This window comes from Prionailurus viverrinus, chromosome A1 (assembly GCF_022837055.1).
Source record: "Prionailurus viverrinus isolate Anna chromosome A1, UM_Priviv_1.0, whole genome shotgun sequence".
NCBI lineage: Eukaryota > Metazoa > Chordata > Mammalia > Carnivora > Felidae > Prionailurus > Prionailurus viverrinus.
This window is the reverse complement of record NC_062561.1, coordinates 111,054,515-111,073,972: the sequence shown is the minus strand read 5'-3', so window position 1 is coordinate 111,073,972 and position 19,458 is coordinate 111,054,515. Positions and strand designations below refer to the sequence as shown.

The following is a 19,458-nucleotide window of genomic DNA, read 5'->3' as shown; positions in this document are numbered from 1 at the left end:
AAGAGAGTTTCCCAGGCCACTGTTCAAACAGGGGTGTGGGCTTATAACCCAAAGAGTTTGGGTTTCTGTGGAGACTTCCGACTTGGCTGGGCTGCCTTGCTGCGTGAGCTTCCCCTCAGAAAGTCTGTCTACTGAACAGACAGGGTCACAGGGACAAAACACTGTGTGATCTATAGAAGTCTGTGAGTCAGGATGATGAGATGTTTGAACTGGAGGGGATTTTAGAATTCCTGTCACTCCCTTCACCTTAGTTTCCCACCCACAGAAGGAGGAGGCTGAGCTCCATCACCGCTAAAGGCCCTTTTGCACTAACAACCCACGCCTTGACTCAACCCTCATATGCTTGGGGGTATGACCGTGCATGTGTATGGGGGCGTCTTGTTTTGGGTAAAGCCTAAGGCAGCGTACTTGACACTCACAGGGAGTGAGCATGTATGTACAGGGTAATTTCTGGATATATGAACCCACTCCAGGCGTGGACTGTGGATAATTTTATAATCAAAATGAAACACCTAAAAGATGAGATGTGGGCAAGGTGCCCATTCTTGCCATGATAGCTGTGGGCACGTCTTCTTTTTTTTTTTAATTTTTTTAACGTTTTTATTTATTTTTGAGACAGGGAGAGACAGAGCATGAACAGGGGAGGGTCAGAGAGAGGGAGACACAGAATCCGAAACAGGCTCCAGGCTCTGAGCTGTCAGCACAGAGCCCGAAGCAGGGCTCGAACTCACGGACTGCGAGATTATGACCTGAGCCGAAGTCAGCCGCTTAACCGACTGAGCCACCCAGGCACCCCTGTGGGCACGTCTTCTAATTGGTCGTGTCTTTGTCACATTTGAGTTTATCTAATGTATTGATTGGAATACAGTCTGATTATCAGTGTTAAATAGCCAGAGTGGGGATTTTTGTTTCTAATTTTTAAAAGTGAGTGCTGAGTTCCTTTCTGTGGCCTACAATGTTAGTGCCTAGCAAACCCTTTGAGGCCAGAGGACATGAGGCTAATGAGAATCCTGTGACTCAGGAGGCAACCGTGCTTAGCTTCTTCCTTAGAATTGTACTGGGAGGGGGGCACCTGGGTGACTCAGTCGATTAAGCATCCGACTTTGGCTCAGGTCATGATCTCATGGTTAGTGGGTTCAAGCCCTGCGTCAGGGTCTGTGCTGACAGCTCAGAGCCTGGAGCCTGCTTTGCATTCTCTGTCTCCCTCTCTCTCTGTCCCTCCCCCAGTCATATTCTGTCTCTCTCTCTCTCTCAAAAATAAACATTAAAAAAAAAGGAAAAAAGAACTACTTAAAAAAAAAAAAAGAATTGTACTGGATATACCATATGTGGTAGATCAGTACCTACTTTATTGAGTTGATATGTGATCCTTCTTTTGGAGGGATGGGGGGAGGGTGTTAGCCCAGAAAGGAATTGATCACCTTGGAAAAGTTGGGTCCTGACAATGTTTTGCCCAGAAGTGGGGACCACCAATTATTAAACCACACAGCAACTCCCTAGGGCTACTGAATTACATGGGAATGTTTGCCCTGGCACTCCTTGGCCCCCAAGTTTTTCAATTCTTATTTATTCTTTTTTAATTTCTACTTACCATCTCCTTTACTCTCTTGCTTTTAGCTGCCACTCATTGGCATGTACCCGGTTCTAGAATTACCCCTCATTCCTTCATGGCTACTGCTGCCTATTTCTTATGAATTGGAAAATCAGATTATCAAGAATGTTAGAATTGGATATGGCCTTAAAATAAGAGATTAAATAAACACTAAAGAGGGCAGAATGAGGCTAGAGTAAATGGATTTCAGGATTTCTGAAGAGAAATGTGCATAAAAGTTTGACCTTTGGCACAAGGCTATGCATGCATGTTTGCCTCTTCTTGGTTCTTAGCTTTGTGCTATAACCTAGAAAGGAATAAAGAAATGACCTATGGATGTAGGAGGTGATTTTTCAGAAATCTTCTCCAGAAAGACAACCATCTAGGATTTCAACATAAGCCTTCACTTGTCTTATAGGTCCTGTGTGTGCTCGGTTATCACAGGTTTCTTTATCTCTGCTCCCTGGAAGGTAAATAAGTAGTTGAGGAATGTTTAGACCAGTGGACATTCTACCCTTTTCTGGGGTCACTTTCTCAGAATACTTATGGGGTGAGGGATGTTGGGAGTGGTAGTTAACCTGCAGAACTCAACATACTGAGGTGGCATTGTCATAAAACATAGACTGTTTGGTAAGTAGCGGATTGTTCAGGTATTCAGGATCTGTTTCTCAAACACTGTCTCCCCCATACCTTCTCATGGTGCCTCCACCAGAGTTAAGCCCATGGTGAGCAGATGGTAGAGCCAACTGGGTGGGGTATAGATGTTAACAAATTAGATCCCACTCAGTGGAAGCCTCCAATTACAGGAGACTCTTGATGCCACATGAGCTACAGGACAAGCATCTCCTTTAGAAGACCCCCTTCCCTGCTTCTGCAGGTTTTCTGTGTGCATTGTTGTGTAATGGTGTGTGTGGTGTTGGGGGTTAGATCTAGGTGTCCAGTGGTTCCACTACCCCATTCGTAGGAGCTGGAGTACTTTTCCTTGGGTCCCTAAAACAACTGAAATTGGGTTAGGTTTCCATATCTGGAAAGACTTTATTGACATGATAAAGGATGTAGGAGGACATTTCCAGATTCCTCTCTGTGCTATTGTCTTCCTCACCATGTCCATCTTCTCATCTCAGTAAATGGTACTGCATCCACCTGGTTACTCAATATCTTGGCATTGTCATTCACTAATGTCTTTCTCTCATACACCACATCCATCGATTCTCCACAGTTCTATCTCCCAAATGTGTTCAGTCCATCTTTTTCTCTCCATCTCTGAAGGGTCACCATAGCCCATCTTCATTGCTTATCTAGAAGACCGCAGTGGTCTATTAACTGGCTACCCTGGTCTTCCTAGATCCCCCTCCAAGCTATTTCTCACCAATAACAGACGGGATTGACATAGAACCTTAAATTGTCTCACAGCTTTCCAGCCTCAACCACCAGATGCCTTTTCACCACAGAATAAAATGCCAAGACCTTACTATGGCCCCTAAGTCTGTGTGTCCTGGCCCTCCTTACCCCTCTGACCTCATTCCAGTGACACTTGACTTCTTTGTTTTTCTAGAACATGCGAGTCTATTCCCCACCTCTGGGCCGTTCGTTTGTCTCCTCTGCCTGGACACTCTTCCCTGAGAGCTTACTTTGTCTGGCTACCTCTCATCCTTCAAGTCTAAGCTCAAAGGTCACCTCTCAAAGATGCTTGCCCTGACCACCAATCTAAATAAGGTACTGTACATTTTCCTCTAAGTACATGACTGAACACATTACAGTTTGTAATGATTTCTCTTTGTTTAGTTTTTCATTACCTGTTTGTTCCCCTAGACTATATAGTCAAAGTATAGGGACTATGTATGTGTTGATTACTGCTGCATCCTCAGAACCTAGTGTATGAGTTTCCTAGAGCTGCCATGACAAAGTACTGTAAACTGGGTGGCTTAAAACAGCAGGAATTTGTCTTCACACAGCTCTGAAGATCTTAAGTCCAAAATCAAGATGTCAGCAGGGCCAGGCTCCCTTCCAGGGCTCTAGTGAGGATCCTTCCTTGCCTCATCCAGCTTTTGGTGGCTCCAGGCACTCGTTGGCTTGTACCTGTATCCAGGCTCTGCCCCCACGGTCACATTACTTTCCCCTCTTCTTTCTGTCAAATCTCCCCTGTCCCTCACTCTTTTACAGACACTTATTATTGTATTTAAAACCCACCCAGATCATTCAGGATAAACTCCTCCTCTCAAAATTGTTAGTCACCTCTTTTGCCTTTTAAAGTCATATTGACAAGTTTTGGGGATTTGGACGTGGAGTTATCTTTTCATTGGCCGCAAGTCAGCTCACTGTACCTAGTGAAGTGCCTGGTACCTGGTAGGTGCTCCAAAAAATGTTGAATGAATGAATAAATCATAACAGCCAGGGCTTCTGTGATCAGAGAAGCGAGCCAGTTTGCCTCATCGACCCTCACCTGTGATTCGACATATTTGCCTAAAGGCAAAAGGTGTCCTTTCCAAGTGGGTGCTCAGCCTGCTGCATTAGCATTTGCCCACACCTCAGGTGTGTGTTTCGCCCATCATCCCAGCACCAGTGGTATCTCTCTGGCCTTCTCTTTGTTCAGAGACCCTCTGCATCTCCCATGGAGGAGGAAAAAACAGACTCCCTAATGCAAAAAGAAAGCCGATATATCAGTTAGGATCTTGAAAGGAAACAGATTTCACCCAGATGGATCAAAAGAAGAGGTTTTAATGAGAAGACTACTGATATTGGCATGGAAAAGGTGAAGGGGAGAAACAGGGGTGGTGAGGTCACCAGTGGGAAGCTATTACCACCTTTAGGACCAAAGGGAAAGGGGGAGGATGTAATGTTGACAGAGCCCCATGAGAGCTAAGCTATGGAGGAGGAGCTATGGTCGTGGAGAGATGATGTAAAAGCAGGGAGGGAGTAGAGAAAGACCCAACCTCTCTCTACTGGTGCTTTGCATGGGCAGAACCCAACCAGAGCCAGAGGACAAGGGAACTGGTAGGTGCTGCCCATGGCTCATAGAGGTCAGCCTCCTGGGGCACAGAGCTGGGAAGAAGACAGGGCCTGGGCCTGGGTGAGAAGCAAGTGGAAAATAACAAATAAAGCAGGTCACCAGTAACAAGTCTGGGATCAGAGAAGCAGGGGGAAGAAGGGGCTGTCACCTGCTCTAATACAAGTGAGCAGTAAATAAGAAATGTGGGGTTGATCTCTCCTTTCCTCCTTCCCCTCCTATTGCCACTTCCATGTAGGCAGGGAGTCTACCTCAGTGGTTCTAACAGTGGCACTACTGTTGTCTTCCCTTTGAATGTTGGGGATAGGAAAAGCCCAGCCACCAAGCCAGCTTTGCAAAGGCTCTGGAGGATGCAGATGCTGAACAGTGGCAGAGGGAGAGGCTTGTGGAGAGCAGGGGCTGAAGCCCACCGAGGCGATACTAGTAGGCAGGCAGGGGGCTTCATTCCACTAGTAGGCAGGCAGGAATTTTCATTCCACTGTGGGTTTCATCGGGTCAATCCCTGTCCCTGCTACAGGATTATAAAGAAAGAGAAAACCGTAACTTTTAACTTGCATCTTGGAGCAAAGGAGAGGATGAGAACTAGAATGATCTTTCTCAGCGAGCCAGAACTTGAGTGACCAAAGAGCCACTCCAGCTGAAAGCATAGATGAGGTGTCTCCCCGGAACAGCCTGGCACCGAGCCGAATGCACGCTCCATCTCCTAGCAAAGAACATCCCTGTGGCCCTGGGAGTGACACAATTGACAAAGTACGACACCCTTGCCCTTTCTCCCACTGTCCTTTCAGTTTGATAAGTTGCATTTAAGGAATTTCTTTTTTTTTTTTTATTTACTGGCAGAATAAAATGAGCATTGGAAATGTGAGAAAGGATGAGTTGTCTCCCCGTAAAGTGCTAGAGTTAGAAAAGCTTTGTTGTGTCCTTGGGTCTTCTCTGCATGCTGTTTTGTGTCTTCCTGAATTGCCTGCCAGGCTCTCGCCTCCCTCCTGCTAAGCATGAGGTAAGGCCAGCTTCACTCTGTTTTCTCTCTGATCCTTGTGAGCTCTGTGGCCTGTGCTGCCTCTGGGGTAGGATCTCACTTTATTAAACAGGACAATCAATTAGTCTTGTTCATGCTGTACTACATCATCGAGCAGTTTCTCTTAAGACAGGGCGTAGTTCTTGTGTCTATTGACAGCTCTGGGAGGGACGCCTTCCACCGGGCAAGCCGCTCTGCCCCGGATTGTGGGTTGAGCCCTCTGTCCATTGTAAAGAACTCCAGAGGGCCACCGTGATAGTGTGTGCCAAGCCCCCAGTTTGGGGAGTCAAGACAGAAGCCCCACAAGGGTGGCCTGGTGAACACAAGGCCTGAAGGAACGTCCAGGACAGAACAGAGGTCTCCTGATTAAGACACAATGGCCCCAGGTCCAGAAAAGCTCTGAAGAACCATCATACTTTTTCTTGATCGTAGAAATACCTTTAAAGTTTGGTGGTTATAATAGTAAGTAAAACTTCTCATTGAAACAAGAATTGTTTGAATTTCAAACAATTCAAGGCTATGTGGAATAGTCAATGAGATTCCTTTACCATCTCAACCCACAGAGCTGGCTTTTCAGCACTGGCAGAGTGTATGTCCAATTTTTTTTTTTAATTTTTTTTTCAACGTTTATTTATTTTTTGGGGGACAGAGAGAGACAGAGCATGAATGGGGGAGGGGCAGAGAGAGAGGGAGACACAGAATCGGAAGCAGACTCCAGGATCCGAGCCATCAGCCCAGAGCCTGACGCGGGGCTCGAACTCACAGACCGCGAGATCGTGACCTGGCTGAAGTCGGACGCCCAACCGACTGTGCCACCCAGGCGCCCCTAATTTTTAAAAAATTTTTTAAAAATTGTTTTTGAGAGAGAGAGAGAGAGAGAGAGAGAGAGAGAGAGAGAGAGAGAGAATGAATCCCAAGCAGGCTCTGTACTGTCAGCGCAGAGCCTGACCTGGGGCTCAAGGTCATGAACCATAAAATCATGACCTGAGCCAAAACCAAGAGTCAGACACTTAACTGAGTGAGCTACCCAGGCACCCCCCACGTCCAAAGTTTTTAATATCTGCATCACATACACACATATATGTATGCTTGAAAGCTGGGGTCAAACCTACAGCTACCTTCCTGTATCCTACTTATTCTACCTTAGAATGTATGAACCGTCTCTTGCTTTTACATATTTTTTCAGAATACATTTCTGAAATGATGCTCACAAGTTAAATATGCAAAAGTGAATAATTGACATACATTTTCTAAGGTGATTGGTATCTCACAGCTCTCAATTATTCTGCCATCTTGTTCATATTTTCACTATTTGTTCTTCTACTTTGCAGGTGAGCGCAAAGTCCACAAGCATAAGTCCGATGAGTAACAAATCAAGGCTAAAGACTTTCTCCTTGTAGTGCCCCAGTGATTTGTTTCAATTTTATTAAGCCTCTAAAACCTTGTCTTCTTGTTGTAAATATCAACATTTTAATTTCTCTTCCTATTCACTTTTATAAGGCAACAAGGGCATGATGTGATAAAACATTAAAGGATAATTGTACAAACCTGCCTGGCCATGCTCTTTAACCTGGATTGAGGGCTGGCAGTCAGTGCCACCCTGCAGCCCTTGAGTGTACCTCCTTCTGTTGAGTTCTGAAGGCCCAAATGCAGCACCAGAGTGGCGACTTACGGGGTCCCCATGTGTGGTATTCAGAAGTGTGGTCTGTTCGCAAGTTGAAATTGTGAAGTCAAGGATACCTATATCCTAGATGTCTTTCCAGTCAGTGCGGGCTAATTCTGCTCCTTAAGAAGAAAGGAGCTTAATGGAAGCAGATCAGGCATCTTGCAGACATGTTGGGGTCAAAGAACTGTGTTCGGAGCTCTGCTTCGAGGAACTACAGCCAGACCCACGCTGCACAACTGCCCTGATAAGAAAATGCCTCCAGGAAGCCCTAGGTGCTGCAGTTGGCCCTCCTGGGACTGCATCCTAGCTGGAATCATCCCTGCCACTAGCCATGATACTACTTTTATGTCAGAAACTCAACCTTACAGGTTCTAAGGCAGGCCAGCTCCACCATGCTCCTCACCAGTAAAATGCTGCCCATCTCTGAGCCTGCTTCCGCATTTCCTTCTTGAACTGTTGTGTGTTGCAGCTCATTGGCAGAACAGGTTACATACCTGAGTCCTGGCTGCAAAGGAGGCTGGGAGGTGGGACTTCTGGCTACTATCCTGGGGAGAGGGTATCCTAACACAGTTAATTCCCCAAACATTAGTAGGATGGGAAGCAGCTGTGAATGCAGAGAGAGAGAGAGAAAGAGAGAGAGAGAGAGAGAGAGATTGAGAGAGAGAGAGAGAGAGAGAGAGAGAGAGGCTTCTATAAGTACTCGTAGCTGTTGTGCATGATTTTAAATGCTTCATGGTATTTCATTTTATGCATATACTATAATTCATTCAGCAACCCCCTTAACATACATTCAAATAATTTCCTTTATCTTGCTATTGAAAATTAAAAGCCAGGGACACCTGGGTGGCTCAGTCAGTTAAGTGTCCGACTTCAGCTCAAGCCACGATCTCATGGTCTGTGGGTTTGACCCCTGCATCGGACTGTGTGCTGACAGGTCAGAGCCTGGAGCCGGCTTTGGATTCTGGGTCTCCCTTTCTCTCGCTCCTCCCCCACTTATGCTCTGTCTCTCTCAAAAATAAATAAAATTCTAAAAATTTAAAAATTAAAAGCCATACTACAATAAACATCTTTGTATATATGTGTGTACCTACACACACACACACACACACACACACACACACGCAAGTGTATTTTTATACTTTGACTTATTTTTATAGGGTTAATTCTCAGGTTTAGAAGCCCCGGTCACAGGATATTTAAAATCTTATTTTTTGATATACTGTATAACACTGTCTTCCTAAAAGCTTATTGAAGTGGCTCTCAACACAGATAGGTCATATTTAGAGGAGTTGTCAAGTTTGGGGGGTTTTAATGATAATCAAATAATAAAATGATTAAAACCTGCATATTTTTATATAGTAGAAGTTAGATATTATTATAATTGTTAGTTATTATAACCAGAATGTTTTGAATAAATGGAGTGGCCCCTTGCCCTTCTAAGGCTGGTAACGGAAAGTTAACTGTACTAGCAATTCATAGGTCTATGCATGGATTTTCCAGTCTGTCAAAAAGAGCACTGTGTGTGGGGTCTTTGTGATCCATCTCTGTGATGCTCCCATAAGCTCTTAGGAATATTGACTCCAGGTTGCTCAAAGACCACAGGGTTATTGCTTATGGTTGTACAGTAATGATCCCATGGCTCCAGGAGGTGCTTTTTCACACTGTTCTCTAGGGAAATTGTGCCCATGGAGTTGTGCAGTGCACAACGGGTACCACACAGTACAGAGCACCTCTGCCATGCAAAGCACAAGGAGTCACTTGGAAGAGTCCTTCCAGCACTCTTTGTGGACTTTTAATTCATTTGTCTACGGTAACTGATTATGAAACATTAAGCCTGTTTCCCTTCCAGAGCAGCAAGGCAGCTAAGGTGACGGCTCCTAAGTACATAAGAAATGCATCTTGAATTCTGTGACATTTTACATTCCCAACTTTGCCCAGCGGCCAATGGCTCCTTCTTGCAAGTGACATATTGATTGTACATACGTGCAGGGTGACTATATTGTGCTCCGTATTTTGAGCTCGTCATCTGTTATCCCATTCTTATTGTCATCCTCGGTCCAGACAGTATCAAATTGGAAGCAGTAGTGTAGAAAGTTACGAACAAATCAGAAAAGACTACAGCTGTGAAATGAGTCAGGCCATTGCTCTCCACGTTTAGCATTTCCTCTGTTGTAAACACCCCACTCCTTTCCGTGCCGTGTTAGGAAGTCCCAGAGCCAGGAGGGCGCTGGGATAATCATAGCTAAACTCTGACCTTGCCTTGAAGTTAGGTATAAGGTGTCCCTGAGAGCAGCAGATTCTGCTGTCCTAGAAACCGTGTCACATCTTGGAGACCATGGGGTGGCTCACCAAGGTGTGACAGTGAGGAAGCAGGGATTGACACATGGTGATTTATGTGGATATGAATGGCAATTTCACTCTTATAGGGCACCAGGGATGGCCTGTTCCCCCAGGTTTTATGAGATTCGCATTAATCACACCCCTCCAGGTGGGTGTGTGACCAAGGGGATAATGAAAGGATGCCATGTTGCTAGTTGGCATGAAAGTAGGCGCCGCTCCGTCAGGGTGGATAATTTCACGCATCATCAGAGTGAAAAGCCTTAACGATGGCATGTGGGCAAGGCGCACCTTGTCACCATGAAAACCATAGGCTCCTCTGTCATTGTGCTGTGCCTGTTGTCACTTTTGTGTTTGCTTAACGTACCTGTGGTGGATGTGAATGGGGCTTGCATTTTAATGTTAATCAGAATGAGTGCAGAGTCCTTCTTCGAAAAAGTCAGTTCTACTCTTTACACTGGTTCACAGAGTCTGGGCAAGGAGAATGGGGCTGGGGAATGTCCCTGTCCCTGGTGCTGATCCTTCTGCATTTCTGGGAAATAACTGTGGCTGGGGATGGCCATTTGTCTCCCACCCAGGCTCGGTCCTGGACTTGTAGCACAGGGATAGTAGATGAAAGCTTGTGTGTTCCCCTTGTTGTGGGCCCACCTGAGGCTGAGCTGTGAGAGGTAGTGTAGAGGGAGAAGGAACTCCCCCTAAGAAAGGCCTGGCTGCAAGTTCCATTCCATGTGGGCTCCTCCTGTGCATTGCCCTTCCCTGCCCTTAAGAGGCCCTCCCCTTCTCCAAGAGATGCTGCCCTGCCTGGAACTCTCCAACTTGCCTTAGAGCTCTGAGTTTGCTTTGGAAGCAAGGCAGGCTCTGAGGACAGGGTGAGGACCCCTCTCACGGAAGGGGCTAGGGTTGTTGCGACCTTCCAGTGTCCTCCCGGGTTACCCTATGAGCTTCATGCATCTTTTCTGTTCACTTGGGGTTGGGGAGAACCTGATGGGCTATCCACAGACCCTCCCCTCTCTGAATCTGAATGTCCTCATTCATGTATTAAATTATCCAATCAATATATACTTATGGATCTATTGCCACACTCACATCAGGATTGAGGACACAGTAATCAACTAAATATATAAAAGTCCAGCTTTAATGGAGCTTATATTCCAGCTGGAAGAGATCAACAAAAGCAAACTATAGAGATGGTTGGAAGAAAATAAGTATCATGGGAAAAGAATAAAGTAGGGAAAGGAGACAGGCCATAGTAGGATGGGGAGGAGTGGAGGTTTTAAGTAGGCTTGTCAGGAAAGGCCTTGTGGAGTGGCAGAGCTTTGCAGAGAATGGAGTTAACTCAGTGGGTGTCTGAGGGAAGAGCATTCTCAGGCAGGAGGGGTCTGGAGCCTGCAGGAGTCACCATGAGGCCAGTGTGGCTATAACAGAGTATGGAAGGGGGAGAGAGGAGGCCACAAGTCAGAGCAATGTAAAGCTTCATTGTGGAGGGTCTTATAGACCCTTGTGAGGACTTGGGATTTTCCTTGGGGTGAAATTAGAAGTCTCCAGGAGAGGGGTGAGGAAGGGGAATGACATAGTCCAAGTGATGTTGGAGAGGACAACTCTGAATTCTGTTATGAGAATAGTCCTGGGTGGGTGGATGGAGCAGGAGCTCAGTGATGCAGCTGCGTTGATGGTGGCTGGCAACAATGGGGGCATGGCTGCAAAGGCAGTGACAAGCTGTCTGGTTTGGGGTAAGAGGAGCTGAGAAGATTGGCTGGTAGATTGGATTGAGATGTGAGGGAAGGGAAGAGTGAGGATGGCATTAGGGCTTGGACTGAGCCACTGGAAAGATGGAGCTTCTCTTCACCAGCTGATCTGAAAAATATTATGTGGTGCAGCTTTGGGGGTATCCAGGCCAGGAATTCAGGCTTGAACCCCCTAAGTCTGAGATGCCTGTTAGCTCTTCAGGAGGAGATGCTCAGGGAAGTTGGATGCTGCAGCTCAGGAGAGAAGTCTGGGCTGGAGACACAAGTCTGAGCTTTCATCTCATACCAGGGGATGAAGGCCATGGAGTGAAAGCACTCTACAACAACATAGTGAGTGAAGACAGAGAAGAGATCCCAGATCTAGGAGCCAGAGTTTGTCAACATTTAGGGGAAGGAGATATAACAGGAACCAGCATAGCAGACTGAGCAGGAATGACCAGGGTACCAGGGAGAAAGAAGCCCAGGGAGAGTGATATCTCAGAAGGTGGGTGGAGGAAACATTGCTAACACAGGAAGCGATAGGCTGATCACTGGACTGCAAGTTCATGTGCACAGGGACCTTATTATGTTCTATTCTATGCTTGATCTCCAGCCCCTGAAGTAGGACCTGGCCCCTAGCAGCTGCTCACAAAAGAACATTGTTGAGTGAATAAGCAAGTCAGATAAGATGAGGATGGAGAATTTTCCCCTAGATGTGGCCACTTGGAGGTTGTGCGTGACCGTACATGAGCAGTTTCAGAGGAGTAATGAGGATCAAAAGACTGTTTGGGGCCAGTGCAGGCATGGGACAGAGAATCGAGAAACGAGCTTGTAGCTGGAGGAGGTAAGACGTCAAGTCCATTCTGACCTGTCACATCATTAATGGGGCCATCTTCCAAGGGCTGGCTTTCATCTTGTCACTGCTGCTCTTCTATAGCATAAAGCCCAAACTCCCCTGCCACACTCCAGCTGCTATCCATCTTCTAGCCTTTGCTTTTTGCTGCCTTTCTACTCACGCTTCCATTCCAGTTGAACAGTAGATCCAGCTGTACTCATTACCAGCTGTGCAACTGTGAGCAAGTCGCTTAGCCTCTCTCTAAGCCTCAGTTTCTGGATAATTACAGTATTTTCCTCATGCAGCTGTTAAGGGAATTAAGTGCTGGTATTCAGTTGGTATTCAATAAATAACAGAAATTTTTATTCCTGTTTTTGCATATTTGCTTTTGCTGGTTCCAGTCCCCCCATAGTCCATCTATCACCATCCTCTCCAAGATCCTATTCAAGACTGTGCATTCATTTCTGCATAGTAATAATAATAGTGGTAGCAGCCAATACTTACATAGTGCTTGCTTTGCACTAAATGAATACATATATGAATTCATTTAATTCTCAGAGCAATCCTAAATGGTAGGTTCTCCTATTGTTCTTGTTCTGTAGAAAAGGAAACTGAGGCACAGCGTAGTTAGATGCCTTGTCTCAGGTTGCATAGCTTGCCAGTAGAAGAGCCAGGTGGTTTCATTCTTTTTGCCATTCAGTAAGCCTTTACTGAGTGATTGCTTTGAACCAGACCCTGCACTGGACATTGGGAGTTTAGAAATGTAAAGACTTTGTCTGTGTCCTTGAGGAGCCCACAGCTTCGCCTTCCTGACCACTTAGGGCCAAGGCATATCTTTTGAACTCCCACAACCCTTATGGCCTGTCCCATTCATGGAGTGCTCAGGCTGCTGAGCGTTCCCCTGATGTTTTACCGGGTAAGCAATTTGAGCTTCGGTTTCTGTTCTGGGGCTTCTGAGTCTTAGGGTCTGAATCTTATCTTGCATATCACCAGGACTCAGTAAATATCTTCTATAAAGTGGTCATTTGTACCAACAGTCTAAGTTGTTTATTCATTCATTCATTCATTCATTCATTCAACACTTATTTATTGAGGAACTGTGATGAGCCAAGTGCTAATGTGGGTCCTGGGGACTCAGTGGTGGACAAGAGAGAGGCCCTGCCCACATGGTGCCATGCACTAAGAGCTGGCACTGGACTGCAGGAGTTTACTGCCTCCTACCCTCACACACGGTCATTCATGCCCACAGTAGGGCTTTTTCTTCTCTCACCATGTAACTTCAATTGTACTCCCTTGGATTTTGTTGGGGGAATAAGGAATGGTGGTACTTTCACTGGTTTTGCAAATTTAGGAGGGAGGAGTCAAGGAAATTTTAAGGAGCTGGTAGAATTCCAAATCCACACGTTTCCATATATGAACAACAGGGATGTGTCTTTTCCAGATTTGTTGTGGAAACAGTTGGATTATTTCACTTAAAAATCACCATTATCAAGCATACAAACACAGTACTGTCTAGAGATCATCTTGTCCTCTCTGACCGTAGGAGTCCTGTTGAGTTTTAGTTATTTCATCCCCTTGCGGAATTCTGATCCTCAGAGTACATCATGCCTATGACTTATCATTGAGGCCTCCTAAAACCAATGTATTCTTACTTCTTAACTACCTTCATATGTGAAATAGCAGGGGGCTGCTTTCCACTCCAATTTTGACCTAAAGAACACATGGGATGGCAGTAAGATGTCCATGATCTCCTTCCTATGTTTTTTTTAAAAGAATAAAATAGATCAATAAAATACCAAGTAGAGGCAATATATGTAATATATATTACATATTGATTATATATAAACCATGTATATTCATGTGTATATGTATATATAACGCTAAGTTCTTGGGGTGCCTGGGTGGCTCAGTTGGTTAAGAGTCTGACTTTGGCCTAGGTCATGATCTTGCTGTTCCTGAGTTCAAGCCCCACATTGGGCTCTGTGCTGACAGCTCAGAGCCTGGAGCCTGTTTCAGATTCTGTGTCTTCCCTCCCCTGATCATGCTCTGTCTCTCTCTCTCAAAAATAAATAAAAATTTAAAAAAAGTATAAAAAGCTAAGTTCTTGGTGAAGAAGACAATGCTCTATAATCCATTTGGCCTGCGGGAAATCTATTTTCAGGCTGCTTGCTATAGAATATGAAGGCCCTTTCTGCAGGAAGACAGACAAATAAATGTAGAGGTACAGGACATGAGGACACCACTGTACAGTTATTTTCTTAATAACATGTCTGACATATCACTAATCTCAGCCAATATCATCTGTGTCAGTACCTCTTGACTGATGGTATTCCAGAGGATCCATAACAATTCAAAATAATCAATGAGTGGATTTCCACTTCTGGGAAGATAGAGAAGACAGATTTTTTTCTCTACTCTTTCCTCTAAACACAACTTAGTAACCTTGGAGGATATATATGAAACAAACATAAGCAGACTCTGGAAGGTGAAGAGAAGAAGGCAGACACATAGTACTCCAGGACTGAAGGAACATCACAGTGGTGAGTTCTCTGGGTTTTCTTTTTGCCTCATGTATCCCAGACTTGGAACTGAAGAAGCTAACAACCTGGAAATGCCAGCAGGTATGACTAAAAAACCCCAACAAAAGCCAGCTCTCTATAGCATAGAACCAGGAAAGGAGACAGCCTAACAAAACAGAAAACTTTTAGACACTAAACATTCTACTCCAGGCAAGTACCATAGAAAAAAGCCTATTAGCCCCACCCCATCCCTGTTCACACCAATAAAGTTTAAGTAGGGGAACCCAGATTTTGAAAGGTGCCACAGTTCCCCTACCAGAATGGTGTCAGAGAAGGCTAAGTAGGGAGTCTGGGCTTCCACTCTACCTGGCAGGAACAAGGAACTCCTTTCTTGCTGAGATGGTGTCAGAGGAGGTCTAGTGGAGTCAGGACTTACCACCTCTGTCTCTCCCTTGGTGACAAGGTCACTCTCTTTCCACCTCTCCTCACCCCATGATGTCAGTAGTAAGCATGGGTGGGCAGTAATGTGGCACTCCATTCCCTCTCTGCCAGGGAAGCCTAAGTGGGAAGTGGAATTGCCACCCCTCCTCATCAGTAATAAGGAGTCCTCCTCCGCTAAGGTGTTGGTAGAAGCTGAATAGGGAGCCTGGACTTCTACACCCACTTGACATCTATGACACCCCTCCCCCTTCTTTTACTGGACCAATGTCAGAAGAAGCCAGCTAAAATAAATTTCAGTAAGATTGAGGAGTGTTGATTAACCTGACTATGGTAGTCACTTCACGAAGTTTACCTATGTCAAATAATCACATTGTACTTTAAGAAATAGAATATTCTGTTTGTCAGTTATACTTCAATAAGGGTGAAAACAAGTAAGATGCACAGTCTCAAAACATAACATCCAAAATGTACAGGTTTCATTCCAAAATCATTAATCATACAAAGAACCAGGAAGACCTCAAACAGTGAAAAAAACTCACAGATGCCGATACTGTCATAATGGAAATATTAGAATTATCTAAAAAGATTTTAAAACAATCATCATAACATTTCAGTGAGCAATTATGAACATACTTGAAACAAGGAGAAACAAAAAACCTCAACAAATGAGTAGAAGATACAAAGAAGAACCAAATGAAAATGTTAAAACTTAAAAATATAATAACTGAAATAAAAATTTTAATGGATGGGCTCAGCACATTATGGAGTGGACAGAAGAAATGATGAAGACAGAACAATGGAATCCTCCATCTAAACAATATACAGAAAATAGACTGAAGTTAACAGAGTCTCAGGAAACTGTGGGACTATGAAAAAGAACTCTAACATTTGTATTATCAGAGTCCTGGAAGGAGAGCAGAAAGTGGTCAAGGCTTAAAAAAAAATGCCCAAAGAAATAATGATGGAAAACATCCCAAATGGAGTAAAAGAGTTAATTTATAGATTCAACAAGGTTAGCAACGACAAAGATGATAAATCCAAAAAAATGCACACCAAGACACATCATCAGTCAAACTTCTGAAAACTAAAAACAAAAAATCTTAAAAACAGCAAGAAAAATTATACTTTATATGTCAAAACAATATGAATGACAGAGGATTTCCTATCAGAGGTTAAAGAGGCCAGAAGGAAGTGGCACAACATTTTGGACCAGTGAAAGAAACCTGTTGACCCAGAATCCTATAACCAGAGAAAATATCCTTTCAGGAATGAAGAGATAATGAAGACATTCTCAGGAAAAGGAAAAATATCTCAGGAAAAGGCAAAGAAACTTTGCCTCCAGTGGAACTGCTCTTAAAAAATCTAAAGAAATTTTTCTAAAAGGTAAACAATTAATAAAAAAGTAATCTTGAAATATCAACAAGGAGGAAAGAACATGTGAGCAAAAGTGTGGGTAAATACAATAGATTTTCCTTCTCAAATTTTCTAAATTATTTTTCATGTTTGAAGCAAAGATTGTTACAATGTCTGATGTAGTTCTAAGTGTATGTAGAGAAAATATTTAAAACAATTATGAATGAGAATGTAAAGAGATGTAAAGGAAAGTAAAGTTCCTGTACTTGAACTGATAAAATTGCTATACCAATAAACTATATAGATTATGTATAGATGATGTAATATAGCAACCACTAAAAATCTGTATAAAGAGATATACTCCGAAACACAGATAAATCAAAATGGAACTTTAAAAAAATGTTTTCCTCACAAGAAGGCTGGAAAAAAAAGGGACATGGAAAATGGAATACACCACAAAAAATAAAATGATAGGCTTAAACATTAACATATCAATTAAATTTCAATAGTCTAAATATGCCAATTACAAAACAGATATTCTGAGTAGATTAAAAATGATCTACTATATGCCATCTTTAAGAAACTCGCTTCAAATATAATGATATAGGGAGGTTGAATGTAAAAGGATGCAAACATTATTGAAAGAAAGTCAGACTGGTTATATTAATAGCAGATAATATAGATTTCAGAGCAAAGAAAATCTGAGAGAGTCATCATATAATGATAACAGGTTCAGTTCGCCAAGAACACATAGCAATCCTGAATGTGTATGCACCAAACAACAGAGGTGCAAAATATGTGAAACAGAAACTGAGAGAACAGAAAGGAAAACAGACAACTTCACAATTATAGTTGGAGATTTCAATGCCTCTCTCTCAACAAATGATAGAATAATTAGATAGAAAATCAGCAAGGGTATAGAAAACTCAGCAGCACCATCAACCAACAGAATCTAATCAACATTTATAGGACACTCTTCCCAACAATAACAGAATACACATTCTTTTCAAGAACATGAACTAAGGTAGACCATATCCTGGGCCAAAAACAGACCTCAGCACATTTAAAAGAATTTAAATCACGCATTGTGTGTTCTGCAACCACAGTGGAATCATACTAGAAATCCATTACAGAAAGTTAACAGGAAAATTTTCAACACTTGGAAACAAAATAACATATTCCTAAAAAACCATGGTCAAAGGGGAACTCTCAGGGAAGTAAAAATATATATTAAACTGAATGAAAAAAAACAGCATATCAAAATTTGTGGGACACAAAGCAGTGGTGAGAAAGAAATTTATAGTACTAAATACATACATTAGAAAAGAGAAAGAGTCTGAAGTAATCTAAGTTTAGGAACACCTGGGTGACTCAGTCAGTTAAGTGTCCAACTCTTTTTTTTTTTTTTTTTTTAATTATTTTTTTCAATTTTTATTTATTTTTGGGACAGAGAGAGACAGAGCATGAACGGAGGAGGGGCAGAGAGAGAGGGAGACAAAGAATCGGAAACAGGCTCCAGGCTCTGAGCCATCAGCCCAGAGCCTGACGCGGGGCTCGAACTCCTGGACCGCGAGATCGTGACCTGGCTGAAGTCGGACGCTTAACCGACTGCGCCACCCAGGCGCCCCAAGTGTCCAACTCTTGATTTTAGGTCGGGTCATGATATCATGGTTTGTGGGATTGAACCCTGCATTGGGCTCCATGCTGAGAGTGTGAAGCCTGCTTGGAATTCTCTCTCTCCCTTTCTCTCTGCCTCTCCTTCTTCCTCTCTCTCTCTCTCTCTCTCTCTCCCTCTCCCTCTCCCTCTCCCTCTCCCTCTCCCTGTCTCTCTCCCCCAAAATAAGCAAATAAACATTAAAAAATAATCTAATTTTATACCTTGAGAACTCAGAAAAAGAAGAGTAAAATAAACACAAAGGAAGCAAAAGGAAGTAAATAATAAAAGTAACAATAGAAACTGAAAAGAGAAACCAATAGAGAATAATCAATGAAACAAAGAGATGGCTTTTTGAAAAGATCAATTAATAAAATTGACAAGTCTTTATCAAAGCTAAGAAGGAAACAAAGGGAGAAAACACAAATTACCAATGTTTGGAATAAAATAAGGGATATCACTGCATACCCTAAACAATGCTACATGACTAAATTTTACAGCTTGGAGGAAATGGACCATTTTGTCAAAAAACACAAACTATTACAACTCACCCCAAATTACCACCAAATCTATGCAATCTCTTCCAGAAAATAGAAGAGAAGGGAACATATATTAACTCATTTTATAATGTTACCCTGATACCAAAACCAGACAGAACACTACAAAAAAAAAAAAAGAAAGAAAACTAAAGATCAAATTTCCTCATAAATATAGACACAAAAATCATTAACAAAGTATTAACAGAAAGCTCAGCAAAGTATGAAAAGGATTATATACCATGACCAAGCAGGGTTTATTACAGAGATGTGAAACTAGTTCAGTATTTTTTAAAAAATTGATGTAATCTACCATAGTAACAGGCTAAAGAAGAAAAATCACATGATCAAACCATGAATTCAGAAAAAGCATTTGACAAAATTCAATCTATTCATAATAAAAACCTTTAAAAAATTGGAATACAGAGGAACCTCTTGAACTTGATAAAGATCATCTACAAAATATCTACTGTTAACCTTACACACAATAACAAAAAAATGAACACTTTCTCTCTAAGATCAGGAATAAGACAAGGATGTCTGCTATCACTACTCCTATTCAACAACAGTGCCAGCAGTTTTATCCCATGCAATAAGGCAGGAAAAGGAAATAAGAGACAAATATATCATAAGTAAGATGGCCCTATTTGAAGGTGACATGATTATCTACATAAAGAATTCCAAGTAATGTACAAAAAAATTCACAGAAATAATAAGTGAGTTCAGAAAAATTATAGGATACAAGATAACATACCAAACTCAATAGTATCTCTATAT

General features: G+C 42.9%; 1 protein-coding gene across 5 annotated transcripts in view; it reads left to right on the top strand.

Moving 5' to 3' along the window:
- Positions 1-19,458, top strand: part of FSTL4 (follistatin like 4) — a 651,440-nt gene that overhangs the window by 209,556 nt on the left and 422,426 nt on the right. For 3 of the 5 annotated variants that reach the window (XM_047857180.1, XM_047859176.1, XM_047860624.1), the window contains one exon: positions 3,147-3,307. The exons of the other annotated variants lie outside the window; for them this stretch is intronic. The gene's annotated coding sequence lies outside the window, so the exon portion shown is untranslated. The remainder of the gene's footprint in view (positions 1-3,146; positions 3,308-19,458) is intronic. 5 annotated transcript variants of the gene reach the window in all.